General features: G+C 42.0%; 1 protein-coding gene across 4 annotated transcripts in view; it reads left to right on the top strand.

The window, feature by feature from the left end:
* The window catches only part of col16a1 (collagen, type XVI, alpha 1), a 268,861-nt gene that overhangs the window by 73,672 nt on the left and 182,655 nt on the right, over nucleotides 1-12,534 (top strand). The window lies entirely within an intron of this gene.

The raw sequence follows: 12,534 nt of genomic DNA, 5'->3' as shown, positions 1-12,534 counted from the left end.
GGGTGCTCCGGTTTCCCCCACAGTCCAAAGACATGCAGGTTAGGTTAACTGGTGACTCTAAATTGACCGTAGGTGTGAATGTGAGTGTGAATGGTTGTCTGTATCTATGTGTCAGCCCTGTGATGACCTGGCGACTTGTCCAGGGTGTACCCCGCCTCTCGCCCGTAGTCAGCTGGGATAGGCTCCAGCTCGCCTGCGACCCTGTAGAAGGATAAAGCGGCTAGAGATGATGAGATGAGATGAGATGCACATCTGTAGTATGAGCTTGAGTGAGGTAGCTGAGAATGGGCAGTATTTCCAGGGGCATCGTGCTAGGGTTCGTATTGAATTAAAAAAAAAGTCGTCTAATTAAGGCCTTTGGGTTTAATTCGAATACAGATACAGATATTTGAAGCAATGCACTGATGCAGATACAGATAGTGACATTGCGTTGATCCCCTCCGCCCAATCCACGTGTTTGTTTTTAGACTTTCATGCCGTTCTTAGACAAAACAATAAAAGGAGGTCAGAACATTGGCGACAAATAAAAGGTTTTTAAACACTGTCATGCTCTTTTATATGCATCATCAGCTTTAATCTGTCGTTCATTTATCACGTCGTTTGAACTCTGGGAAAGCGCCGTCTCTGGAAAATGAAGATGTATTAAGTGACACTGAGTTTCCAGCTGGAATCTTTCCTCTTGCCTTCTTTCCTGTTTGGTTGGTAGATATTTGAGCATGTGATCTGAGAGTTTGATTGGGATATGATGGTGAATGGCCCTTGGCTGAATTTTGCGAGAAAGCTTTTAGACACTCATAAATAAATATGGAGATGAGAGAGCAGAAGTGAATGTTTATTGCCCTGGTGATGGTATGAAGTCAGCTGTCGATACTGAGGAGTTGCTCAGTCGCTCTATTCTCGCAGAAAAAGCCTGGGTGTGTCAGCATATGCTGTTAGAACATGCCAAAAGTCTTGGTCAAGTCCTGGTTTTTATTAATGAGTTAGAACTAATATGCTAATTTAAAGATGCGCAGAATGCTATCTGCCACAATGATCTGCCAAAAACAATCAAATTCTCAATGTAGAAATTCTAAACGTGTGAATCAATAGGCCATGCAAAGTGCAACAACCCTCAGGATGTGTATCTAGATTTGGCTTCGTAAAACGCAACTGTGTGTAAAGTCTGAGGGGTTTTATTTTGTTGCTTTGCATTTCGCTCTACCAAAGGATTGTAATACTGCAGCGGTTATTGGACAAGTGAACAGGTTCATATTCAAACTGAATCCATTTCATTAATTGCCTTTTTGAGTGGAATCCATATGTGAATAAATTATGCACCACAGAATGGTGGTGTAGTGGTTAGCACTGTCACCTCACAGCAAGAAGGTCCGGGTTCGAGCCCAGCGACCGGCGGGGCCTTTCTGTGTGGAGTTTGCATGTTCTCCCTGTGTCCGCATGGGTTTCCTCCGGGTGCTCCGGTTTCCCCCACAGTCCAAAGACATGCAGGTTAGGTTAACTGGTGACTCTAAATTGACCGTAGGTGTGAATGTGAGTGTGAATGGTTGTTTGTCTCTATTGGCCCTTTTCCACTACCCTTTTTCAGCTCACTTCAGCCCAACACGGCTCGCGTTTCGACTAGCAAAAAACAGCACGACTCAGCTCGCTTCAGCCCTGCTTAGCCCCTAAAACTCGCACCGTTTTGGAGTGGGGCTGAAGCGAGCCAAGCCGTGCCGAGTGAGGCTGGGGGCGTGAGCAGACACTCCCCTGTGCACTGATTGGTGAGGAGGAGTGTCCTCACATGCCCACACACGCCCCGCGAGCACGCTGGGATCTGTAAACACCGTAAACCCATAAGGAGAATAATTACAAGAATTTCTGAAGCCTTATGCGCCTCGCCTCATCTATACGCTCTTGCCAGTATCTGTCCGCGTTGTCGGTGACAACAAGCCACAGCACCAAGACCAGCAACACTAACGACTCCATGTCCTCCATGTTTATTGTTTCTTATCCGGGTCGTGAGACTACCACTTAAAAGATCACTGATGTCACTGTTTGCGCTGCTTAACGACATCACCTGACGTCCACCCACTTTCGCTAACTCCACCCAATGTGTCCACCCACTTCCAGCCAGCACGGTTCAGCGCGGTTGTAGTCGAAATGCAACTCCAACAGCCCCGCTCAGCTCGACTCAGCACGGCACGGCTCAGCACGGCCCGACTCAGCCACGTTTGTAGTGGAAAAGTGGCATATGTGTCAGCCATGCGATGATCTGGTGACTTGTCCAGACTTGGGATAGGCTCCAGCTTGCCTGCGACCCTGTAGAACAGGATAAGCGGTTACAGATAATGGATGGATAATGATTGAGGGATTTTCTGATTGTAATATAGTTAAAAAAGGGTGCCTATAGTTATAGTCTGGCAGCATTTTCTGATAAGAAAATGTACACTTTCAAAAAAAAGCGACCTATAGTTATCTGTTAGATGGATTTTTTTGGTCAGGTAACAGTAATAATGTCACCAAAATGTTTGCGGTATTGTTTTGTGAACATAAATACACACTACAATAGGATACTGATAAGTTAGGACAAGTTGGCTTTGTTCATCACTTACGTTTGATAATAGGAATTGGATGAATGGCTTCCTTCCTTCCTTCCTTCTCATCAGGATTTAGTGATTTCATTAGTTTCATGACTGGGTTATATCAGGATACAGCCAGTGACTTGTTTTGTTCCTTAATTGAATATTTCCTTTTATGAAGATATGGTGAAAAAATGGATTCCGCGCACACTGGCTGATGCTAAAAATGTGGACAAACATTTTGGGCTTCGCTCATCTTCAGTATTTCCTGTTTGAAAAACATCACCAAATGCCCAAACTTACAAGTTATAGGCTGTGACATAAAATCTATTGTAAATATGTACAGTAAATGCTGTAAATGGTGCAGAACATAGACTGTCATGCTACCATAAACAAACAATAATTCAGGGTGTGTTTAGTGTGAATCCAGTCACGTCCCATGATTTGAAAGTTCTTGTCAGCAATAGGTGGACAGGCTAGAAAGTTTATGAGAAACACGTTAAAGATATAACCTCAATTCCAAAAAAGTTGGGACACTGTGTAAAACATAAAAACAGAGTGTGAAGATTTGCAAGTCACGGAAGCCCTATATTTCATTGAAAATACAACCCCGATTCCAAAAAAGTTGGGACAAAGTACAAATTGTAAATAAAAATGGAATGCAATAATTTATAAATCTCAAAAACTGATATTGTATTCACAATAGAACATAGACAACATATCAAATGTCGAAAGTGAGACATTTTGAAATTTCATGCCAAATATTGGCTCATTTGAAATTTCATGACAGCAACACATCTCAAAAAAGTTGGGACGGGGCAATAAGAGGCTGGAAAAGTTAAAGGTACAAAAAAGGAACAGCTGGAGGACCAAATTGCAACTCATTAGGTCAATTGGCAATAGGTCATTAACATGACTGGGTATAAAAAGAGCATCTTGGAGTGGCAGCGGCTCTCAGAAGTAAAGATGGGAAGAGGATCACCAATCCCCCTAATTCTGCGCCGACAAATAGTGGAGCAATATCAGAAAGGAGTTCGGCAGTGTAAAATTGCAAAGAGTTTGAACATATCATCATCTACAGTGCATAATATCATCAAAAGATTCAGAGAATCTGGAAGAATCTCTGTGCGTAAGGGTCAAGGCCGGAAAACCATACTGGGTGCCCGTGATCTTCGGGCCCTTAGACGGCACTGCATCACATACAGGCATGCTTCTGTATTGGAAATCACAAAATGGGCTCAGGAATATTTCCAGAGACAGGCTAGAAAGTTTATGAGAAACACGTTAAAGATATAACCTTAATTCCAAAAAAGTTGGGACACTGTGTAAAACATAAGTAAAAACAGAATGTGAAGATTTGCAAGTCACGGAAGCCCTATATTTCATTGAAAATACAAAGACAACACATCAAATGTTGAACTGAGATTTTATTGTTTTTTGAAAAATATATGCTCATTTTGAATTTGATGTCAGCAACACATTTCAGAAAAGTTGGGACAGGGGCAACAAAAGACTGAAAAAGGTGTGTGATGCTAAAAAAAACAAACAAAAAAAACCCCCAAAAATAATTAGGTTAATTAGTAACAGGTCAGCAATATGACTGGGTATAAAAAGAGCATCCCAGAGAGGCGGAGTCTCTCAGAAGTAAAGATGGAGAGGGGTTCAGTGCTCTGTGAAAGACTGCATGGGCAAACAGTGCAACAATTTCAGAATAACGTTCCTCAATGTAAAATTGCAAAGAATTTGGTGATCACATCATCTATGGTACATAATATCATTAAAAGATTCAGAGAATCTGGAGAAATCTCTGTATGCAAGAGACAAGTCTGAAAACTGACTCTGGATGCCTGTGATCTTCAGGCCCTCAGGAGACACTGCATTAAAAGCAGACACGTGTCTGTAGTGGAAATCACTGTATGGGCTCAGGAACATTTCAGAAAACCATCGTCTGTGGAAACAGTTCATTACTGCATCCACAAATGCAAGTTAAAACCAGATATAAACAATATCCAGAAACACCGCCACCTTCTCTGGGCCTGAGCTCTTTTATGATGGACTGAGGTGAAGGGGGAAATTGTCCCAAGCTCTGACGAATCAAAAGTAGAAAGTCTTTTTAGAAAGCATGGATACCACGTCCTCCAGGCTAAAGAGGAGAGTGACAGTCCGGCTTGTTTTCAGTGCACAGTTCAAAAGCAGCATCTGTGATGTTATGAGGGTGCATTAGTGCACATGACATTAGTAGCTTGTACATCTGGGAAGGCATCATTAATGCTGAATGATATAAACACGTTTCAGAGCAATACGCTGCCATCCAGACAAAATCTTTTTCAGGGAAGGCCTTCCTTCTTTCAGCAAGACAATGCCAAACCGCTTTCTGCACATATTTAAACTGCATGGCTCACTAGTAAAAGAGTCCAGGTGCTAAACTGGCCTGCCTGCAGTCCCATTTAAAACATTTGGTGCAGTATGAAGCGCAAAATACAACAAACGAGAACCCGAAGTCTTGAGCAACTAAAATTGTATATCACGCAAGAATGGGACAACATTTCTCTTTCAGAACGACAGCAATTGGTTTACTCAGTTCTCAAACGTTTACAGAGTGTTGTTAAAAGTAGAGGTGATGCAACACAGTGGTAAACATGTGTTGCTGGCATCAATTTCAAAATGAGCATCTATTTTTCAAAAAAACAATACAAATTTTCAGTTTCAACATTTGATATGTTGTTTTTGTACTATTTTCAATGAAATATCGGGTTTCCATGATTTGCAAATTACAGTACCGCATTGTGTTTTTATTTACAGTTTACACAGCATCCCGACTTTTTTGGAATTGGGGCTGTAGTTCTTCATTCATGCCCTGATGTAGAGTCTTTAAATGAAAAATCCAAAAACATTCTCTTTGTAATAATTTCAATGTTCAGTGATCGTAAAGGATAGGGCTGAAAAAGGGTGACCAGCTTCAACGAAAGGAACGTAGAGGAAGGGATTATTTGGTTAAAGCCGAAAGCTACAAGGCCCTTGACTATAGAGATGGAGGCTTGCCATGCATGTGCGGCATGTCAAAACAACTTGGAAAAAAAAACATATCGTTTTTGAGGTCTGGAACAGACAAGAAGTATACGATCAAACAATTGATAACATAAGATAAATAATGGAAGTGATGTGACTTATTTGCAACAAACACTATGCGGGAAAAACTAATAGACAGATCAGAACAGGTGTAATAGAACGTAACAAGTGCAATCAGAAGGAAGGATGAGGAATCTCTTATCATACTTCATTCCGCTGAAGCTGGCCATCTTGTCTCAGCCAAACTGACAATTCTTGCCAGTTTTTACGACAATGTACATGATTGGATGCTTTAATCTGAAATTTAAATAAAATGTGAGGGAGCCCATTCCACTGATGTATAGCATACTGTCATTGTCTAGATGAGATAAGAATACATATCGGGATTTGTAACAAGTGGGTAGATAAAAATCTCATCTCATCTCCTCTAGCCACTTTATCCTATTCTACAGGGTCGCAGGCAAGCTGGAGCCTATCCCAGCTGACTACGGGCGAAAGGCGGGGTACACCCTGGACAAGTCGCCAGGTCATCACAGGGCTGACACATAGACACAGACAACCATTCACACTCACATTCACACCTACGGTCAATTTAGAGTCACCAGTTAACCTAACCTGCATGTCTTTGGACTGTGGGGGAAACCGGAGTACCCGGAGGAAACCCACGCGGACACGGGGAGAACATGCAAACTCCGCACAGAAAGGCCCTCACCGGCCACGGGGCTCGAACCCGGACCTTCTTGCTGTGAGGCGACAGCGCTAACCAGTACACCACCGTGCCGCCCGTAGATAAAAATGTAAGCAGTAAACTTTTTGTTTTTCTCCTTGAAAATGAAATTGTATCCAAGCATTCCATTTCAATAATACTCAAGTAATATGAATTATGATTAAATACGGTACAATTATTTTCCAGTCCTGGACCACTAGACTTCTGTGGACTACTTTGAATCACATTTGAACAGCATAAAACACGCCATCGTGTAAACCATTAGGCTCCATTACATTGTGATGGAAACCCATCCAAGAACGTTTCAGGACGTTAAAAAACATCCAGCACCTAGTAGAAACTTGCATTGATTTCCTCTTGAAAATGTATTGCTTGATTACTCCTTATTTTCGAAGAATGCATGATGGCAAATCTTTATTTCGAAGCTCCAGTGGTGCAATCGATCAGTGTGTGGTACTTATTCAGCAGTACATACGAAGTCATGCTGAGGCAGGTCTCACCAGGCGCAAGGGTTTTAAGAACCAATTCTCCTATAATTTTCTACAGCCCGCTCACTGCTTAACCCTTAACACCCCCTTTTTTTCTCAGTTGGTGGTCTGCAGTGAAAGTGTAAGTTCAGGTAGAATGAGTGTAAGGTTGTGAGTTCAAATTCCAGGACTCACAAAGAGCACTTCAGCAAAACACTTGGCATTTAACTTGGCTCTGTGATTGGACTGGATACTGCTTCAGTCATTCTTGTGAGTTGCTTTGGATAAAATAAGTATGTGTGTGTGTCTATATGGGTGGTACGGTGGTGTAGTGGTTAGTGCTGTCGCCTCACAGCAAGAAGGTCCGGGTTCGAGCCCCGTGGCCGGCGAGGGCCTTTCTGTGCGGAGTTTGCATGTTCTCCCCGTGTCCACATGGGTTTCCTCCGGGTGCTCCGGTTTCCCCCACAGTCCAAAGACATGCAGGTTAGGTTAACTGGTGACTCTAAATTGACCGTAGGTGTGAATGTGAGTGTGAATGGTTGTCTGTGTCTATGTGTCAGCCCTGTGATGACCTGGTGACTTGTCCAGGGTGTACCCCGCCTTTCACCCGTAGTCAGCTGGGATAGGCTAAAGCTTGCCTGTGACTCTGCACTGGATAAGCGGTTATGGATAATGGATGGATGGATGGATTTTACAGCTTTTCGGTCAGCGCGACTGCAATGCATGATGGTATATATTGCTTGGTTAGTGACCATCAGTTGTACACTACTTTTCACAGTGCATTATGGGGTACTATGAATCCACTATATAGGGTGTAATACAACCCCGATTCCAAAAAAGTTGGGACAAAGTACAAATCGTAAATAAAAACGGAATGCAATGATGTGGAAGTTTCAAAATTCCATATTTAATTCAGAATAGAACATAGATGACATATCAAATGTTTAAACTGAGAAAATGTATCATTTAAAGAGAAAAATTAGGTGATTTTAAATTTCATGACAACAACACATCTCAAAAAAGTTGGGACAAGGCCATGTTTACCACTGTGAGACATCCCCTTTTCTCTTTACAACAGTCTGTAAACGTCTGGGGACTGAGGAAACAAGTTGCTCAAGTTTAGGGATAGGAATGTGAACCCATTCTTGTCTAATGTAGGATTCTAGTTGCTCAACTGTCTTAGGTCTTTTTTGTCGTATCTTCCGTTTTATGATGCGCCAAATGTTTTCTATGGGTGAAAGATCTGGACTGCAGGCTGGCCAGTTCAGTACCCGGACCCTTCTTCTACGCAGCCATGATGCTGTAATTGATGCAGTATGTGGTTTGGCATTGTCATGTTGGAAAATGCAAGGTCTTCCCTGAAAGAGACGTCGTCTGGATGGGAGCATATGTTGCTCTAGAACCTGGATATACCTTTCAGCATTGATGGTGTCTTTCCAGATGTGTAAGCTGCCCATGCCACACGCACTAATGCAACCCCATACCATCCGAGATGCAGGCTTCTGAACTGAGCGCTGATAACAACTTGGGTCGTCCTTCTCCTCTTTAGTCCGAATGACACGGCGTCCCTGATTTCCATAAAGAACTTCAAATTTTGATTCGTCTGACCACAGAACAGTTTTCCACTTTGCCACAGTCCATCTTAAATGAGCCTTGGCCCAGAGAAGACGTCTGCGCTTCTGGATCATGTTTAGATACGGCTTCTTCTTTGAACTATAGAGTTTTAGCTGGCAACGGCGGATGGCACGGTGAATTGTGTTCACAGATAATGTTCTGTGGAAATATTCCTGAGCCCATTTTGTGATTTCCAATACAGAAGCATGCCTGTATGTGATGCAGTGCCGTCTAAGGGCCCGAAGATCACGGGCACCCAGTATGGTTTTCCGGCCTTGACCCTTACGCACAGAGATTCTTCCAGATTCTCTGAATCTTTTGATGATATTATGCACTGCAGATGATGATATGTTCAAACTCTTTGCAATTTTACACTGTCGAACTCCTTGCTGATATTGCTCCACTATTTGTCGGTGCAGAATTAGGGGGATTGGTGATCCTCTTCCCATCTTTACTTCTGAGAGCCGCTGCCACTCCAAGATGCTCTTTTTATACCCAGTCATGTTAATGACCTATTGCCAATTGACCTAATGAGTTGCAATTTGGTCCTCCAGCTGTTCCTTTTTTTTACCTTTAACTTTTCCAGCCTCTTATTGCCCCTGTCCCAACTTTTTTGAGATGTGTTGCTGTCATGAAATTTCAAATGAGCCAATATTGGCATGAAATTTCAAAATGTCTCACTTTCGACATTTGATATGTTGTCTATGTTCTATTGTGAATACAATATCAGTTTTTGAGATTTGTAAATTATTGCATTCCTTTTTTTATTTACAATTTGTACTTTGTTCCAACTTTTTTGGAATCGGGATTGTAATTCCAACTATACATTCGGACAGCACTACAAAATGGTGACCTCACTATATAGACCACCATATAGTGAGTGATTTCAGACACAGGGCAGGATTTTGGAATTGGCTCATTTTACCGCCCTCTTTTACATATGTGGGATTTGCATTTGAAGGCAAAGACAACAGTGTTTGAGGTCGACAGTACATCATTTCCATGTACCGAGCTCTCCTTTTTCAACCATGCCAAGGTAAATGCCAAATTCTATTCTCTGGCGCCTTTAAATGATTTAGGCTTAATCACAAATTCACGTCCCCTTGCTCCTATTGCTGTCTGACATCCAACTTAAATGCATGAGCGTGGCACACTTACTAATTTAATTGTATAGATGAGAAAAGTAATAGTGATTTTATTTTGTATACTTCCTCTTCCCTCTGTAATTAGTTTCTGGTTACGCCACTGCCAGCACAACACATGGCATGCTTCTGAATTGTTTTAGGTGTGAGTGTGATTTGCATCAAGTGCAGCACAGTTTATTACCTTGCCCGGGACGGAGTCCACCAGGGGGCGCGGTATTGTTTTCGGTGGGGTTTGTTTGTTTATTTGTTAATGAAGTTATGGGAAAAAGGCTGGTCCAGTCTTCATGAAACGTTCAGGATAGATGGGCATTGGTCTCAAATAGAACCTCCAACATTTTGGGGGTCATCCAGTCAAGGTCAAGGTTTTTGTGGCTATTGCTTCATATAGAGGCGGTACCCACTATGTCATCATGCTGTAAGAATGTAAGAGTGTAACAATTGTGCAGTACGGTGTGTTCTGATTCGCTGAGAGTAGCAGAGAATCCGAATCAGAACTGTATTTATTGGCCAAGTATGTTCACACACAAAGTCAAAATCAAGGTCAAGGCCACCAAAAAGGTCAAAATCGTTTTTTTTTGTGATATCTTCCTTCATATTCATCATAAGTTCTACTTGTTTAGCCTGAGATCAAGCTAGCTATGGTAGAAATCAGAGTGCAGTTCGCCCTGCTAGTGTGTTGCATCAAAATATTCAAGACCATGATATTCTGTCTCATGCCGACTATATACTGTAATCTAAAATAAAAGTAGGATTTCTTATATCCTCCTGAGAACCAAGAAAAAATGTGTCTCTCAGTTTCTCTCTTGTTGTGATTTCCTTACTAGGAATTTCCCAGCAAGCCTCCTAGTCACATGATATATCATTGGAAAGGTCAGGATGTACTGTACTCTTTACAAGACACCAGGATTCAAGCGAATAGCTTGAAAGAGTAAGAGGGTGTGCACGTACAGTAAAACAAATGTCAACTACAGAGGACACAAGTCTATGGGTTGGTTCTCAGGAGGATATACTGTACACTACCGTTCAAAAGTTTGGGGTCACTTTGAAATGTGCTTATTTTTGAAAGAAAAGCACTGTTCTTTTCAATGAAGATCACTTTAAACTAATCAGAAATCCACTCTATACATTGCTAATGTGCTAAATGACTATTCTAGCTGCAAATGTCTGGTTTTTGGTGCAATATCTCCATAGGTGTATAGAGGCCCATTTCCAGCAACTATCACTCCAGTGTTCTAATGGTACAATGTGTTTGCTCATTGCCTCAGAAGGCTAATGGATGATTAGAAAACCCTTGTACAATCATGTTAGCACAGCTGAAAACAGTTGAGCTCTTTAGAGAAGCTATAAAACTGACCTTCCTTTGAGCAGATTGACTTTCTGGAGCATCACATTTGTGGGGTCGATTAAATGCTCAAAATGGCCAGAAAAACGTCTCGACTATATTTTCTATTCATTTTACAACTTATGGTGGGAAATAAAAGTGTGACTTTTCATGGAAAACACAACATTGTCTGGGTGACCCCAAACTTTTGAACGGTAGTGTAAGTAAAGCCTGATGTCTTAGTGTTGGAGACAAAATTCTTAAAGTCATTATTACTGAATAAATTCATGGAAGCAAACTTATCGACCATGTAGAACCCATGACTTCAGGACTTTCTACTATAAATATGACTGCTTATTCCGATTTATATACTATGACCGGGTCACATATATACAAAAGGATGTGTATTTCTGGTTTGTTGTTCGGTGCTGGTTTGCGTCGCATTGACCCAGTTACACCGAACGCTGTGCAGATTAAACAGACTTTATTCACAATGCTAGTGAACGTGCTGTTAGGATGGATGCAGGTTTCTCTTTAAGGCAGAAAATGTATTTATGTAAACATTGTCAAAGCAAGTGTTTGGTCCTTGTCTGCCCTTAATATTGGGGGATGACAGAGTACTCCATCAAGACGCCATCTTTTCTAGTGAACAGAAGTGCGAGTGCTCTGCGGAGGCTGCAGGGGAAATTTACACAAAACTCAAGCAGTTTGACGTTTGACACGATATAAAATCCCTAGCTGCAAATGGACACTGACAGGTAGAAACACACACACACACACACTTCTAGCTATTAGGCTGTCCCTCAATCTGGATGGATTTTTCAGAGCCTTAGGTTCTTTTCCCATTTGAAAGCTGACCGCGCGCCCCCCCCCCCCCCCCCCCCCCCCCCACACACACACACACTCAAATTCCTCCTTGTCTTCTAGACAGGGCCTTGGAGAGCTTATGTTCACAATTCATACTGTCAGATGTGTTTACCTAACGCAGGACACAGCCTGCATTAATTTTCCACCGTTCGACTGTTCCCCTCCCCCTCATTTTTTCCTTCTTTCTTTCTTTCTTTTTATCCCGTCCTTTCTATCTGTGATATCCTTTGTTGTTTCAGGCTTGCTCTGATTATACCAAGTGGTTTCTTGTATGTTGGCCTTCACGCCCCTTGTGTGCGAGTTGTTTTGTCAATCCAGGCTGTAATAAAGGTGTCACCCTTTCTTGTCATTTCTCTCTGACTTTACCAGGCTTTGTTCATTTGATCCAGGTGTGTGTGTGTGTGTGTGTGTGTGTGTGTGTGTGTGATGTGTAATGCGTTTGTCTGCATCTGTGAGGGGAGAAAAAAAGGAAGTCTGAAAGGGGTCATAAAAGAGTAATAGAGTAAAAAAAAAAAGTTTTGAAAATGACAAATCACACCATGTGTGTACTCGTGTGTGTACTCATGTGTGTGTGTTTAGAAAAGAAAAAAAAAAGTTGGCAGCTGCTCTGTTATTTCTTTGGATTCCCCCAGTCTGTTGTAAATCACTGTCATACTTGTCTGATGTAAAGGCATGAACCAGCTGCCTTCCGACCATGTGAGGGTGCATGACTGTGTGTTCTGCCTTCCCACTCTTTGTGCGTGTGTGTGTGTGTGTGCACTTATTTATG

The sequence above is a fragment of the Neoarius graeffei genome, chromosome 22 (assembly GCF_027579695.1).
Source record: "Neoarius graeffei isolate fNeoGra1 chromosome 22, fNeoGra1.pri, whole genome shotgun sequence".
NCBI lineage: Eukaryota > Metazoa > Chordata > Actinopteri > Siluriformes > Ariidae > Neoarius > Neoarius graeffei.
This window is presented reverse-complemented; position numbering and strand designations above follow the sequence as displayed.